The sequence below is a fragment of the Pteropus alecto genome, unplaced genomic scaffold, assembly GCF_000325575.1.
Source record: "Pteropus alecto unplaced genomic scaffold, ASM32557v1 scaffold231, whole genome shotgun sequence".
Classification (NCBI taxonomy): domain Eukaryota; kingdom Metazoa; phylum Chordata; class Mammalia; order Chiroptera; family Pteropodidae; genus Pteropus; species Pteropus alecto.
In genome coordinates, this window is record NW_006431805.1 from 1831164 (window position 1) to 1839393 (window position 8230).

The following is an 8230-nucleotide window of genomic DNA, read 5'->3' on the forward strand; positions in this document are numbered from 1 at the left end:
CTAGCTAAAAGTATGCCTATTTTGTTTATATTTTCAAAGAACCTGACATTATTTTCATTGATATTTTCTATTATTTTTTCAGTCTCTACTTCATTTCTTTCATTCTGATCTTTAGTAATTCCTTCATCTACTCACATTGGACTTTATTCTTTTTCTAGTTCTTTAAGGTATAAATTTAAACTTTATTTGAGATTTTTCTTGAGATAGGATTGTATCACTATGACCTTCCTTCTTAGAAATGCTTTTGCTGCACACATTTTGGAATGCTGTATTTCCATTTTAATTTGTTCAAGTTATTTATTAGTTTCCTTTTTGATTTCTTTGTTCACCTATTGGGTGTTCAATAGAATGTTATTTAATCTCCATGTATTTGTTATTTTTCTTAGTTGTGTTCTTACATTTAATTTTTCATTTTGCATCATTATGGTTGGAGTAGATTCTTGATATGATTCTAATTTTTAATTTATTGAGTCTTATTTTGTGTTTGTTACTATTTATTAGGTAAATCTTGAAGGAGTGGCTTTGTATAGACAATGAACTTTGTTATTCAACCCTTCTCTAGCCCTTTGTTTTCTCTGGAACTCTTGTGAGCGCCTAAGCAGCCTTATTTATTCTTTATTTGTTTTTCAAGTGTTTTTTTTTTTTTTTTTTTCTTGAGTGGATTTAATTTACACACAAATTTGTGTTCATACAATTTTACACTGTTGTGTGTTTTCCATGTACTTGCTACTTTTCTGTTTGATGCTTTTAAAATTGCAGTTGACATTCAGTATTATTAGTTTCAGGTGTAGAGCACAGTGGTTAGACATTTATATAATTTATAAAATGATCCCCCCAATTAGTCTTGCACTATTTACGATAGTTAAGATATGGAAGCATCCTAAATTCTCATCAATAAACAATTGGATAAAGAAGAGGTGGTGTGTGTGTATGTGTATATGTGTGTGTGTATATATATATATATACACACACACACACATCTAATAGTCATGGGGATATAAAGTACAGCATAGAGAATGTAGTCAGTAATATTATAACAACTATGCATAGTGGCAGGTGGGTACTAGACTAATAGGGGGGAGCCTGGCTTATTCTTGATAGATCCCAGTCATTTAGATTGTGCCAAGCCCTGTCAATGTTACAAAGGGAGGGATTTCAATCGGTATCAGTTTCAAGCAGATTTGAAGCCAAAACCTCAGGCAAACATACATAGTCCCCTGGGACCACAGTAACTCCTGCTGGCCTTCAGACCAGGCAATTTGATATTATCCTCTGGGAAACAGGTATAAAAAAATTGGGATCCAGGTTAGAATTAAGTTTCTTTCTGGAAGGTACTGGAAAACTGTAGTTAGGCTAAGGGAGAATACAAAAATGGCATCACCTGACTTACATTCCCTGAGAGCTCTTCTGTAACCTCTATATAGTTAATAAACCTGAAGACTGCCTCTCAAGATGAAGTGCTAGGACAAGTAAATAGGGATATCTCACAGGTAGAATAGGGGTATATTTCAGTCTGCTGTCTGTGTTGTGTCTTGGGGATGGTAGCCTTCCAAGAACTGTCTCTTTGTTTCAAATCTGTGTGATCCAGCAATTTAGGTCCCTCTAGCTACAGGAGTCAAGTACTCAAGGGTTGTCCCCTGTGTGGACTGCACATGTTGCCATCTTCAGTGAAGCCTCTGGGCAGCATGGGGCCAGGGCTACTTCACTAGCTTCAGTGAGACCATGAGAAATCTCAGATCCAGGGCTAGCCTTCCAGTTTCAGCAAGGCTGAGTGGGACTCCAGAGCCAGGACAATTCCAGTAGCTACAACAATGTTGTGGGGAAGCCTAGGGCCTGGGCAACACTGTCATCTTCAGCAGGGGCACAAGGGAGCCCAGAGATGGGGCAAGCCTGCCAGCTACACTGGGGCTATGGGAGAACATGTGGACAGGGCAAGCCTGTCCATGCTAGCAAGGAAGAGTAAAAGTATAAAAATGACACCAACCTGCTTCTCTGTAACCATAGAAAATCCCAACTGTTCCCTGCACCTCCTGCAGCTGCTTTTAGATTAGTTGGTGAATCACCTACATGTATGGTCTAGGCTCTTTTCAAACTGTCACTTTTGTTCTATGTCTTGGGTTGAGTGAATCTGGGCACAAGCTCTTTAAGAGTGGATTTTTCTCTTCCCCACAACCTTTTGGCTCTCCTGGATGTAAACCTCATTGGTTTTCAAAGCCAAACATTTTGGGGACTTGTCTCTTCAGTGTGGATCCAAGCATTCAGGTGCTTGAATTGTAAGATCTCTCCCAATAGTGGGCTGCTGTGCTAGAGGTGGGGTTTTGGGTGAGAACTCATCTCTGCATCTCCTACCTGCCTGGATGTAATTATTTTATCCTTTGTTGTGGAGGAGCTGTTCAGCTAGATTTCAGATCTATTTCAGAGGTAAATAACCCATATGTAGCTGTAGCTTTTGTTTGTCCATGGCAAGAGGTAAGTTTAGGATTTTCCTACATTGTTATCTTATTCTCATTCCAAAGTATTTCTTATACAATGTATTTTCAGGCCCATAATTATCTGCCAGAGTTTTTGCTGTCTCCTGCTTTGGTTATAAAACGAAACTTGTTTTCTGTGGACTATCGGAGAGTGACTGAATTTAAATCTGATAAGAACTCTATGAGGTGCAAAAAAATTGATAATATTATTTCAATAAGGCACCATCAAGGATGTTTTGTGTAGCAGAGGACATAACTATTAAGATATCTTCCATGCTAGAAACAATTCCTCAGGGAATATTTTAATGAAGAGATAAATTGCAGACATTAGAATAGCTTCCATCTTATTAATCTCTCATCAATTAGCTCTGGTTCCTTTTAGAGAGAAAATAACCTTTCTGAATCACATTCCCTAAATATATATATATATATCAGGCTAAAGAACTCTTATTGTTTCCATATCCCCCTCCCCCTGTAAGTTCCTTACAAACTTCCTCTGGTAGCCTCTAAGGTTATACTCATTAAAGTTGTGATAGTTTGCATAGAGGTGTTGAAATTGAAGTTACAGAGTGAGATTGACAAAGTACATCAAATACTATTTATTTGCTAAAATAAAATTAGTAATTGCAGCAGTAGCTGAGTAGTAGTGACAGAAGTTGCCCCTCTACCCTATTGTAATGGTAGTGTTTTGAGGCTGTCATCACTGTGGTAACAAATTTGGACATCCTACTGATATGTAACCAGGACAGGAAGCAATTGTCATAAAAAACTAGGGAAATTGGAGTGACTTTCTCTTTCTTATCATGTACTACTCTTCACTACTATGTGTAAACCAGGTTTGTGCTAGAAGGGGACAGGAAGCAAGACATTACCATTTTCAAGCTTTGAGCAAGATATCGTAAGATTCTTTCCACGTATTTTCTCATTCAGTGGACTCAATATATATTGTCTATCTCCATTTAGAAATAATTGTCAAGGTCACTAATGGCTCTAGAGCATCTTCGAGAAACAATATTAAGATGGACACATATTAAGATGCACACACTAGCAGTGTATTTTATCAATGTTGGTACTTTTATATCATGCCTCTGAATACACAGAAGTGCATCATAGTACCAATACTTATCTTAATATCATGCTTATCTTATCTATATATTATAAAGTTATATCTGCCAATTCCTGCTTCCTCAGTCTCATTGTTACCAGTTCTAAAAGCATTCAACTTGCTGCGTCTGCCTTGTACAGTTCCCGAAGCATTATTGACATAGATTTGAATATTATTGGGAAACTATTCCTTTAGTTTTACTGACTTAAGCCACTCAGTAGGCAGTATATGTAAGATTATTCTCTGAGCACTACTATGTCCACTAAATTGCTTTTCTTCCCACTCCCTACAATAAACTTGAATACGTTAATCAGTTATCAATTTCTTATTGTAGATAGCAAATTAAACTTCATTTCACTTTTGGGAGTTAATTTTCTGTCTTGAATTCAAGTAAGCTTGCTTTTTGTGTGCCTCAATGCCTTGCTTATTTCTTGTCAGCTGTCTTGCTCAGAGGCTAGATTGGTTTTAACTATGTTCATAAATTCTTTGATACCTCTCCCTTTAAGAGGAGCTAATTCAACTTTGCTGAGTGTGTTCAGACTTATCGGCTTCTTATTAATGAACAGAATAAAGCAGAAAAGACAGTGTGTAGCTTCAGAAACTAGGCCATAAAAGGCATTGTGACTGCCTCCTCTTTCTTGGATCACTCAATCTGGGCAAAGACAAATTTTATATCATGATAAGAGGTCCATATGTGAAAGAACTGAGTCCTCTAACAAACAACCATGTGAGCCATTTTGCCCTTGTTAAGTCTTCAAATGACTGCAGCCCAGGTTGAATATTGAATGAAATCTCATAAGAGACTCTTAGCCAGAACCACCCCATTTGGTCACTCCTGGACTTTTAACCCATAAAAACTGTGACAGAATAAATCTTTTTGGTCTTAAGCCGCTAGATATTGGAGTTATTTGTCATACAACAATAGATGACTAATACAACTGGAATTCTGTTCTAAACATGGTGGACAAATCAGAACCAAAATACTAACATCTATCTGACTACATAAATCACTACTTCCTCTTATTCCACTCTATGTATCAGATTGGATTTCTTTAGATATCAATTCTTACCTAATCAAGTTCAAATTCCCCAGAGCTTTGGCATCAATTTAGAACACTAGAAACTCACAGGTGGCCAGACTAATTTGTCCAACTAATCCTGATCCATTTATGCCTAGGCTTATTTTTCTTCCTTGTCTTGAATTCAGGTCAGTGTGGGTCATGACACTGTATTGTGCTTACATTTTCATTGTGCAAACAAATATCGATGATAACTTATTATATTTTAATCACTATACTAATCATTGAGAATCTAAAATTAAGTAAAAGCCAGTTCCTACATTAATGGAGTTTATAGTCTGTGACACAGATTATTAGGTCCCTCCATTCCCATTTCTCTTCCTTCTTTTAGTAATAGAACCCAAGGTTTTGTGTGAGCATATGCCATCCCAGATAATAACTATATGTCTTACCCATCCTCTAGGCTACGTGTGACCAGGTGACAAAGCTCTTTCTAATGAGATGTGAGAGAAAGGAATTATGCCATTTTTGGGGTCATGTCCCTCCAGAGACAAAGTGGGTCCTTCCCTTCCTTATTCTCTTCTTGCTTGATGGAATGCATAAATTATAGAATAATTTGGATTTGGCATTTTAGAATATAAGATGAAAGCCTTGAGTGGAGAATAGTGACAAATATTCTCTCTTTGGCTAAACTATACTCAAGATCCTCTGAGCTTTTTCAACTAAGCTTCAAATTTTAGACTTCCATTTTTATCTCTCCATTGTCCAATTTTGGCAAGTATCCTAAGTCAAGTTTACCCAGAATCCCCTATCTGCAATATCCTATTGCTCTCTATATCTAATTAGGTTCTTCATTCTCTACCATCTTCCCAGTGATTTCTGATCTCCTTAGCTTACCTTCAGCAAGAATCATATTAGATCTGTTTAGCCAGAATTCACCTTACCACTAATATCTCCTTGTACTATTTTCCATCTACTCCGTTCCTTGACTATAAATTTTCACTTGTCCTTGCTGTATTCAGAATTGAGCCCAGTCATTTTTCCTAACTGCAAGACCTCAAAGCAGCACTCCCTATATTTAGTGTGATAACCTTCCCTGAACAAAGTCATCCTTACTGCCTTTAAGAAATTTTATGAGTATTTTTTTTCTCCTTAAAAAATGGCATAGCAACAAGTTAGAAGAAATGGAGCTACTACATTAGTTCTGTTGATGCTGGGAATGGTACAGAATACAGAAATAAACTTCTGTCATGTTTAAGCTATCCAATAAATGCATAACCTGATGAGACTGGCATGAAGATAAATAATTTTAACACAATATTCTATACAGAGGTAAGCATAAAGTCTTATAAGAGCACAGCAGAGGGACAAGGAGGCTTCTAGGTTGTTATGGCTGACCTCGCAGTTTGTCCTGAGCTTGATGAACTTGATTACTCTGGCATTTAAGTGATGTAGACTACCACTTCCAACATTTTTATCCTCCCAGTTTATGCTCACCTATTCCTTGAATTCTTTTTTTTTTCTTTTAACATAGCTGAAGATTTTTGAAGAAATTATCTCATTCTCTTTTAACCATTATTATGTAAGAAATTTTGGAAATTTCAACAATATACACAATCAAATTTCTATCCCCCATCCCTGTGATTAACTTATATAATATAGCATCAAAATTCTTATGGTATTTCTGGGGAGTTAAGGTGGGCATTATGGGTAAAGCTATTTCTAAATGGTCAGGTTAAAAAGTTCACTTACATTGTGAATATTATTATTCTGAGTTTATGGAAAAAATTATTAGTCAACATGCTGACCTCCCCCCTCCAGGTGATATTGATATATAATGGAGTAAAATTTACATAAATATCATGTTTAGCTTTAATCATACTAATATTTTGGGGTGTATGAAAATTATCTAATTGTTAAACTAAAGGCATAAATCTTACTGAAAAAAAATTAGAAGTCAAAATCCTCATGTCATTACCGTTGTGGTGATCTGAACTCAGGCATTGCCTCGGTAACATAGGAAATTCTCAGTTCTTTTTGTTGATGCAGAGATAATTCCAGCACAGCGAGATTTAGAAGAAGGAAGATTTATTAAAAGTATATTTTAGTCTATGGCCATGCTACCTTGAACAAGCCCAATCCCATCTGATCTTGGAAGCTAAGCAGGGACTGTCCTGATTAGTACTTTGATGGGAGACCAACTAGGAAGACCAGGTGCCATAGGCGTAAAAAATAAAATAAAAAAATAAGGGATTGTAAGCTGACAAGGTCCTTGCAATCTGTGAGGACAGGACACACCAAGAGTCCGTAGACCCGTGTAATTTTTGGAAGTGAAAAGATAAAAGATAGAGTACACTCCAAGGGAAGAGTGGGTTCTCAGCAAAGAGGGCTGTGATAATGCAGAAATGGGAAGGTCTGTATTATATTAGACGTTATGGGTGGTTATGAAGGTGTTCCTTGGTAATTGGCATTTTGATTGACATTTGACTGTTATAAAACTCCCTGCCTAGTGCACATGTGCTTACTCAGAATTCAGTTTGTTATAATTAGATTCATGAACTTCTGGACATAGGCATGACATTCTAATGATGGTATAATGAAGCTGAGGTTATGGGCAGGTTAGGCTAGTACTTTCTGCACTGTGGCCAGACTAAACTAGCTATAGGTTTATGGCCCTCCAGTCCTTTGTCTCTTTTGATGCAGGAGTGATTCTTTAACTACAAATAGTGTGTCTTTGGGCAGTCTCTTGGCTGTCTCTGGGCTAGGCTTTCATTCCTTTGTTCCTCCATCCTCATGTCTGTCTAACTACCTAACAATGTTCTCTCTTGTCTTATTTCTTTTCTTTCCTTTTTTTTTTTTTTCACAGATTGGATATGATCCACAGGTTTATGCTAATGTATCAGTAGGTAATAAGCCTTCACATGTTGTTACCTCTTTTAAAGATTTTAATAGAGAAGTATGTCTCCACTTGACGGAAGGGATAAATCTTGTAAACCCACTCATTATTATGTTACTTGTAAAATTTCACAAACCTAAGCTAACTAGAATATACTGAAAATTTATTATATATATATGATGTTGTGCAGGGACAAAAGTTTAAAATTTTGCTGGGAAAATTGTCACACATAAAACACTTAGAGGATAACAAAACAAATGTAACTAAGTGTTAAATATTGTGGAACTGGTAACATATGCATTACAAATTTAGAAAAGAAGTCATTGTAAATGGAGTGATTAAGAAAAGTTTCATAGAGTAGTCTGAATTTGAGGATGAGTAATTGGAAGAGGCAGGAAAACTCTAATAAGCTTTCGAATTATGGCAATGATAAGTTTCTATATAATCTGTTATATATGTATATGTACATATGTATGTATATACACATGTAATTGGAGACACTATATATATGTATTATATGTGTGTATATATGTATATAAATACACAATTGTATGTGCATATCATATATACTCATATATGTATAAATTGGAGGGTCTATTGCAATTTTTTACAGTATATATGATAGAACATCTACCTATGAAATTTAAATGTTCTGTTTTCACAGAAATAAATTATATATAACATAATATGTTAACCTGTTTTATATTTAATATGTAAAAATACATTATCAGTATAACAT

General features: G+C 35.9%; 1 pseudogene; it reads left to right on the top strand.

The window, feature by feature from the left end:
- Positions 1–6702: 6702 nt before the first annotated feature.
- LOC112471752 lies at positions 6703–6821 on the top strand (annotated as a pseudogene).
- Positions 6822–8230: the final 1409 nt, after the last annotated feature.